Raw genomic sequence first — 8,093 nt, 5'->3', positions numbered from 1 at the left:
CTTAGAACAGTTCTTGACACATGTTAAGTGCTTAAGAAATATCATTATTATCACCTATGCACTTGATAATCACCCCACTCTCAGCTCAATAGCACTTTTATAGCTCTCCTTATACCCTGCCATTTTTCCTATCGCTATTTTTTATATTGGCTATCTCCCCCTCTATATCATCAACTCTTCTGGGCAGGGAACACATCTACCCATTCTGGTCTATTGTACTCTCCCAAGCACTTAATACAGTGCTCTGCACAGAGTAAACACTCAATATAAACCACGGATGCTTGATTAACATACGCTCTGTGCCTTGTTCTTTTCTCTCGCACATTTACTTTTTGCTCACTCTCTCCATCCTGTCTGGAACTCCCTTCCTCTCTCTCTTTATATCCAACAGATCACAGCTCAACCCATCTAAAGAACCTTTTTGAAATCCCATTTCTTTAGGAAGGCTTCCATGATTTAGCTCTCATTTCCTTGTTTTATAGCTCTACAATTTTCACTTTGGCACTTCCACATCGCATAAGGACATAAGCACTCACAGCCTCTTGAAGCGCTTGTGTACATATATCACCTACTTCATCACTTTCTCCTACCTGGATTTTATTTTAGAGTCTGTTTCTAGAGACTGGAAGCTATCTGAGGTCAGGGATCAAGCCTGCTAATTCCACTGTCTTGTCTTTGTTGTCGAGTCGTCTCCTACCCATCGCGACACCATGGACACATCTCTCCCAAATGCCCCAACTCCATCTGCAATCGTTCTGATAGTGGATCCACAGAGTTTTCTTGGTAAAAAATATGGAAGTGGTTTACCATTGCCTCTTTCTGTGCAGAAAACTTGAGTATGCACCCTTGACTCTCTCCCATGCCACTGCTGCCCAGCACAGGTAGGTTTTAACTTGTAGCAGACTGCCTTCCACTGGCTAGCCACTGCCCAAGCTAGGAATGGAATGGGTAGGCCTCTGCTTGACTCTCCCTCCCATAATCAGGACTGATAGAGTACTGGAAACTCTTCAGGAGTGACCCTGAGAGGGGTAATTCCATTGTACACATCTCCAAAGTACTGACTCCATTCTCTGTATATGGAAGGCACTCCATAAATTCTTGAGATTGATTGAAGTCCAACAATTACACTTGCTGTTGATGGAGGAGTCCTGAAAGAAAGTGGCAGAGGTCTCTAATATTCCTTTAGTTCACCTATCACCCAGATAGCATCATCACAACCATCATCCACATGACTCTGCAGTGCTTTTCTTTGTGCCCAGTACTGTATGGACCCCTTGGGTGGATACAAGATAAGTAATTTATCAGTGGAGCCTGTACCACCAGGGATTCACTTTCTATGTGTGAGTTGTCAGACACCTAGGAAACAGGGTTAAGTTGCAAGCAACAATAAATTGCAAACCATGAAAGTAAATTACTGAGTTTAACAATCCAAAATAAGAACATTAACAAAGGTAGCTAAAACAGGACTAGAAAGGAGCAATCTCTGAGTTCCTTCCTGCCCCGCAAAAGTTTGGGCAGATGAAAGGCACAAACATCTTGCACAGCCTTCCCACAGTTCCAGTAATCAGGTAAATGGGATTCACTCCTGGGGGAGGGGCAGGAGGAAGAGAGACCCCACGGCCCCCCAGAGCACATGGTATTGAAGAGGCTGTGGCAGACTATTGACCAATTATTAGATTTAAAAAAAAAAATTCTCTGGTCATTTCTTATTTTAGTCCTGAAAGATAAAATTCCATGATCTCAATTATCACTATCCAAAATTCCTGCTTTGGAATTGCCATTTCTCTATTTTGAGATGTCAGCTATTTCAGGGAAGTTATTTTTGCCATGTTTTTCCATTATTATTTGCATTAACCTTATAACTATTCTTGTCCATAAAACTGGAAGAGGACTGCAAGAACATAGCATAAAAATTGCAATAAATCAGTTGAAATGCAGCATTAGATTTTCCAGTTCAGTTCTTCACCAGACTGTAAATGTAGGCTGTTATTCTATGTTAAGCCTAGATAATTTAAGTTACTACAACTAACCTCTATGATCACATGCTCCTAAGTTAGAAAATGAAAGAAAGTATATGAAACCTCTGATTATTAAAAAGCAATAAAAAGTCAAAACACAAGAATTTGAAATACTTAATTTTCTACACGCACAGCATCTCAATAAATGCCTGTTAAAAATTGTTCCTGAATAGGGTTATGCAACTATCCATTGGGTTTTTATTCAAGCTACCCCCTGCTGTATTTGCTGTTTGTAAATATTGCAATGCTGTTATGAGTTTTCATAATTCAACATAGCAAAAAATATTTCCCACAACTCATTTGTAGAGCCATTCATTGTTAATCCCTCTTTTAAGACTTTGGCTTCAAAAATATTTCCTTTCACTGGATATACTTTGCCTTAATTTGTCAGTATCCCCATTCTGCCTCAAATTTCTAAGATTTTTAAAAAAAATATTTGATTTGTTTAGATCCCTTTATTTTTCCATTCCTTATTCAAGATCCATGCTATGATGCAAAATACAGCTTGAAAACAATAAAATTTATTTAGCAACATTATCTTGCATCTACGCAGGACAAAACCTATTTGAAAAAAAACTTTGTAGAATTCACAGGGAAATGTTAGCAGTTTGGTTTTCAACAAAATGAAGATTGTTATCAAGCACCAATTTGGAAGTAACACACTGAAAAACATCAGATTGAGGCTGGGCAGCTAAGATATTGTGGATTCTTTTGGTCCCATTAGATTGTGTCTTGAATGCAGTTCCTGATTGGCTAGGATGTGGTTGCTCTTGTCCCCTTCAGATCTGCAATTTAGATTTGTTGTCCCTCATCCTTGGAATTGGGGCAGGACTTAAAGGAAAGGAAGCCTTATTCTGTTTAACCCTGCTATATTACTACAGAAAAAAGCAAATGCAGCTAAATAACCTTCATTCATTCAGTCATACTTATTGAGCGCTTACTGTGTGCAGGGCATTGAACTAGGGACTTGAAAAGGTACAATACAATAATAAACAGTGACATTCCCTGCCCACAATAAGCTCAAAGTCTAGAATGGGGGAGACAGACATCAAAAAACATAAATAAAATTAAAGATATATACATAAGTGCTTTGAATTTGGGAGGTGGGAAGAGCAAAGGGAACAAGTCAGGGTGATGCAGAAGGAAGTGGGAGTTGAAGAAAAGTGGGGCTTAGTCTGGAAAGGCCTCTTGGAGAAGATGTGTCTTCAATGAGGCTTTGAAGTGGGGAGATTGGATGTCTGTCAGATTAGAGGAGGGAGGGACTTCCAGGCCAGAGGCAGGATATGATAGACGGTCAACTATGGGTCAACGGTGAGACAGGCGAGATCGAGGCACAGTGAGAAGGTTAGCACTAGAGGAATTAAGTGTACAGCCTGGGTTGCAGAAAGAGAGAAGTGAGATGAGGTAGGAGCGGGCAAGGTGATGGAGTGCTTTAAAACCAATAGTGAGAAATTTTTGTTGGATACGGAGGTGGTTGGGCAACCACTGGACTATTATGAGGAGTGGGTTGACATGCCTTGAACGTTTTCGTAGAAAAATCATCTGGGCAGCATAGTGAATTATGAACAGGAGTGAGGAGACAGGAGGCTAGGAAGTCAACTAAATTTTTCCACTTCTGCCTGTAGTCTAGGCTGTAAGCTCGTTATGGGCAGGGAATATATCTACCAACTCTATTGTACTGTACCCTCCAAAACACTTTGGAGAATACTCTGCACACAGCAGGCACTCAGTAAATACCACTGAGTGCTTGGTTCCAATTCTGTGAAGTAGGATCAAACCGGATCAGTACAATGGGATACAGTTGAGCATAGAAAAACCTGTAATGTTTTCTGCTGATCACACAGGCAGGCTGACCACTGTTTTCTGGTGAAACTTGATGATGTGGTGCAGAGATTTTAAAACATTCTCTTGCTGCTCAGGGCAAGCCCAAAATTACTAGCTTGGCAATAAGGATTGGGGGGCCCTGTACAGATTTAGTTTAAACATTGAATTTTCTAGGGGTAAATTACTTTCAAGAAGAATCCTTGCTTGGGCAGTTTCAGCTATTGGGCCAGAACACTGTAGTCAGCACTCGAACTGGAAACAAAATTCAACTCTCTCAGCATTTCATTTCCCACAGTGAAATGAGGGGGGAGCAAGTGGCTGTCCATTACGAGATTAGAAGATCACTACACACCATCTATTTCAATGCCCTTTTTGTTGCTTTCCAAAAATTTGATTTCTCATCAAATGACCACAAGGCCTAACACTCTATTTCAGAGACTTGGATCCAAATAGAAGTAATTCCTCTCTTCTATTGCTGGTCCCAGAATTTTTTAAAATTTTTTTGTGGTATTTGCTAAGCACTAAGCACTGGAGTAGATACAGCTCAATCAGGCTGAATTCCTTCTATGTTCAAGAGTGAAATGTCCCCTCCCCACCAAGAAAAAGTAATTCCAGAAAGTAGGTGATGAATATTAAATGCAATAATAATCGTATTTTGAATTTGTATAGTATTTTTTCCCCTTCAATTATCCCATCAAGCAAAAGTAATTCTAGGAAGTAAGTGACCAATATTGAATGAAATTATAATTGTATCTTGAATTTGTAGAGTGTTTTTTTCACTTTCAATTATCTCATTTTGTCCTCACAGGTTCTCATTAAGAAAGAAAAGGCAGGCATTACTATTCCCTTTTTAGAGGTCAGAGAATTGAGGCTCAGAAAGGGGATGAGATATGACTAGTAATCTCCATTCTAGTATGGATACCACTGATAAGAACCTTCCTGAAACCAGAATCTTGGAAGCAGCAACAAAGAAAACCTTTTAGGAAAAAACACCTTATGAACCACATAAAATACAGAACTGTGCCTCACTATCTTAAACTATCTGCCCCATGAAATGTAAATGGGTTCTAATCACAGTTTCTCCACTTGTCTCCTGTGTGACCTTGGGCAAATGACTCAATTTTGCTATGTGACCTTGGGCAGGTCACTTCACTCTTCTGGGCCTTCATTCCCTCATCTGTAAAATGGGGATTGAGTCCTACTCCCTCCTACTTAGACTTTGAGGCTCATTTGAGACAGGGACTGTTTCCAGCTTCATTATCTTGTATCTACTCCTTTGCTTAGTACAGTATTTGAGTCAAAGTAAGTACTTAACAAATACCAAGTACTAGGAAGATAGTCTCTAAAATAAGGGGATTTATTATCAACCTTATTTTTCCCTTAATAACTGATCTAGTGATCTTACTTAATTACTGGGCGGTGATCTGAACCCCAAAAGTATGAGTGAGTATAATAGGATATTAAATAGCCAGTTTCTAGGGGCAGAGAGAGGGCTGGAACATAGTTCAGTATACTGTGTCTATTACTGAAAGTAGTTCTCTTGTTTGCATTTTAGCTAATGCAGATCACGTACTGGGGAGTTCAACATGCTCAAACTCAGCCTGGAAGTGCTTTGCGTTTCTCCCAAACCTGTGAACTTCTTTGGAAATCCAGAATCAACTTTATTCAGAGTATTTCTAATTCTGTAGCTTTATCTGTGGTGTTCATTACAGTGTCCTGATGAACTCAGCCCTGGGCTGAACATGGCCCAAAGCCAAGATAATGCAGGTGATCCTAACTTATGGGACCACCTCCAAGAGCAGACATCAAAGCAGCACCTCTAAGGCACTGAATATATATTGGAAAAATTGGGGCATTGGGAGAATAGTGAGTTTTCCTGTTGGGATATGGAGGATATAGCTTAATTCCTTGCTCTGATAATGGGAAGGCTGCAGCTCTTGCTGCTGCTGCTATTAATGATAAGGAGGATGGTATTCTGACATGTTTTTCCCATCTGATCCCAAAAGATGAATTTACACATTCTACAAGCTACCAGATAATCAGAATCATTTTGTGGTTTAGTAAATGTGTATGTGTGCTCATGAGTCCTCTAGACTGTAAGCTCATTGTGGGCAGGGAATGTGAACAAGTCTGTTATACTCATTCATTCATTGGTATTTATTGAGTGCTTACTGTATGCAGAGCGCTTAATACATTGCTTTGCACACAGTAAACGTTCAATAAGTACCACTGAATGAATGAATGATAATGGTATAAATTAACACTTACTCTGTGCCAGGCTGTGTGCTAAGTGCTTGGGTAGATCAAAGTTAATCAGATCAGACACAGTCCCTGTCACATGTGAAGGTCTAGACTGTAAACTTACTGTGGGCAGGGAATGTGTCTGTTTATTGTTATAATGTACTCTCCCAAGCAATTAGGACAGCACGCTGCAAACAGTAAGTGCTCAATAAATACAATTGAATGAATGAAGCTCATAGTCTCAGAGGAAAGGAGAACTATTTTACCAGTGAGAAACTGAGGCTGGAGAGGTTAAGTGACTTGCCCAACGTCACACAGCAGAGACATGGCAGAGACATGTGACTAGATTCCCAATGACCTGAGAGAAATAAGGTTATCAGAAATTTTGAATGAACTCTCTCTATACGTACACTCTGAGTTTCAACCTAATTCTCAAACTTCACATGCTAGGTCTTTCTTGTAAGGGAGATTCCATTAAGGTTCTTTACTCGCTCATCTGCGGATTAGTTGGGGGAATATTGCATTTATTCCTGTCGGTTACCAAATCTGAAAACCTCAGAGGAGGTTCTGTCACAGAAGCTATTACAAAGAAATCTCCTGCAGCTCTGCCACGAAAATCAAAGCTAGGAAAAAAAAAATTGGTTTATTGCAGACAGGTTTCTTGGCTATCTGGTTCAACACTTGTCCAACCTATGACATGAGGATTAAACATTTTCATGGATATAAGAAAAGTCACTTAAAATGTTTTTCCTTAAAATAAATTTAAGAATCGCTGAAAATTGTCTAAAAAAATAGTCCTGATGGACAGTTTCTGACTCATTCCAAGACTTTGTACTAGGTAAACTGAATGCACACTTTCATCTTTTTGTTTAATTTAGAAAAAATGATTAACTCTTTGCACAGTTGAGTTCCTTCACAGTTTATTTTTATTATGATATTTGTTTAATTGCTTACCAGGTGTCAAACACTGTTCTAAGATCTGGACAAGTTAATTAGGTCAAATGTAGTCTCTGTCCCTCATTGGGGCTTGTAGTCTAAGAGAGAACTGGTATTTAATCCCCATTTTACAATTAGGAAACTGAGGCAAAGAGAAGTTAAGTGACTTGCCCAAGGTCACATAGCAAGCAATTGGCAAAGTTAGGATTAGAACCCAAGTCCTCTGACTCCCATGTAGAAGTAGCATGGCCTAGTGGCAAGAGCACAGGCTTGGGAGTCAGTGGATGTGGATTCGAATCCCAGATCTGCCTCTTGCCTGCTGTGACCTTGGGCAAGTCACTTAACTTCTCTATGCCTCAGTTACCTTATCTGTAATATGGGGATTAAGACTGTGAGCCCCACGTGGGACAACCTGATTACCTTATATCCACCCCATGGCTTAGAACAGTGCTTGGCACATAGTAAGCACTTAATAACATAATTATTCTTCTAGACTGTAAGCCCAGTGTGGGCAGGGATTGTCTCTCTTTATTGCTGAAGTGTACTTTCAAAGTGCTCAGTACAGTGCTCTGGACACATTAAGTGCTCAATAAATATGATTGAATGAATGAATGCTCTTTCCACTAGGCCACACTGCTTCTGACCAGAGGACCCAAGCCCTGTGCTTTCTTGTCAACCAAGTGTTGTTTCAGGATGTTTGGTCCTCACATACTGTCCTCTCTCTTTACCTCCTCTATCATGATCGGCTCCGGACTCAGTGGAAGGAAATTTTTGAGGCATCCTTTTGGTCATGTAGACCTTGGTGCCAAATGGGACTTCTCGTTCACCTTTCTCTGCCTCTTTGAGGGTATCACAGAACAAAAATAATAACACAGAAATAATGATAATAATAATAGTTGTGGTACTTGTTAAGCACTTATGTGCCAAGCTCTGAGGCTGACATAAGATAAACATACTACCTATCCCACATTCATTGAGCGCTTACTATGTGCAGAGCACTGTACTAAGCACTTGGAATGTACAATTAGGTAACAGAAAAAATCCCTGCCCATTGACAGGCTTACAGTCTAATCG

At 39.9% G+C, this 8,093-nt stretch overlaps 1 non-coding gene across 1 annotated transcript; it reads right to left on the bottom strand.

The window, feature by feature from the left end:
• Positions 1-891: 891 nt before the first annotated feature.
• On the bottom strand, positions 892-1,029 carry LOC114816941. The gene has a single exon (XR_003764756.1). It is a non-coding gene; the product is annotated as a small nucleolar RNA SNORA7 (small nucleolar RNA).
• Positions 1,030-8,093: the final 7,064 nt, after the last annotated feature.

The sequence above is a fragment of the Ornithorhynchus anatinus genome, chromosome 1, assembly GCF_004115215.2.
Source record: "Ornithorhynchus anatinus isolate Pmale09 chromosome 1, mOrnAna1.pri.v4, whole genome shotgun sequence".
Classification (NCBI taxonomy): domain Eukaryota; kingdom Metazoa; phylum Chordata; class Mammalia; order Monotremata; family Ornithorhynchidae; genus Ornithorhynchus; species Ornithorhynchus anatinus.
The sequence above is the reverse complement of the archived record's forward strand: the minus strand, read 5'-3'. Positions and strand labels throughout refer to the sequence as shown.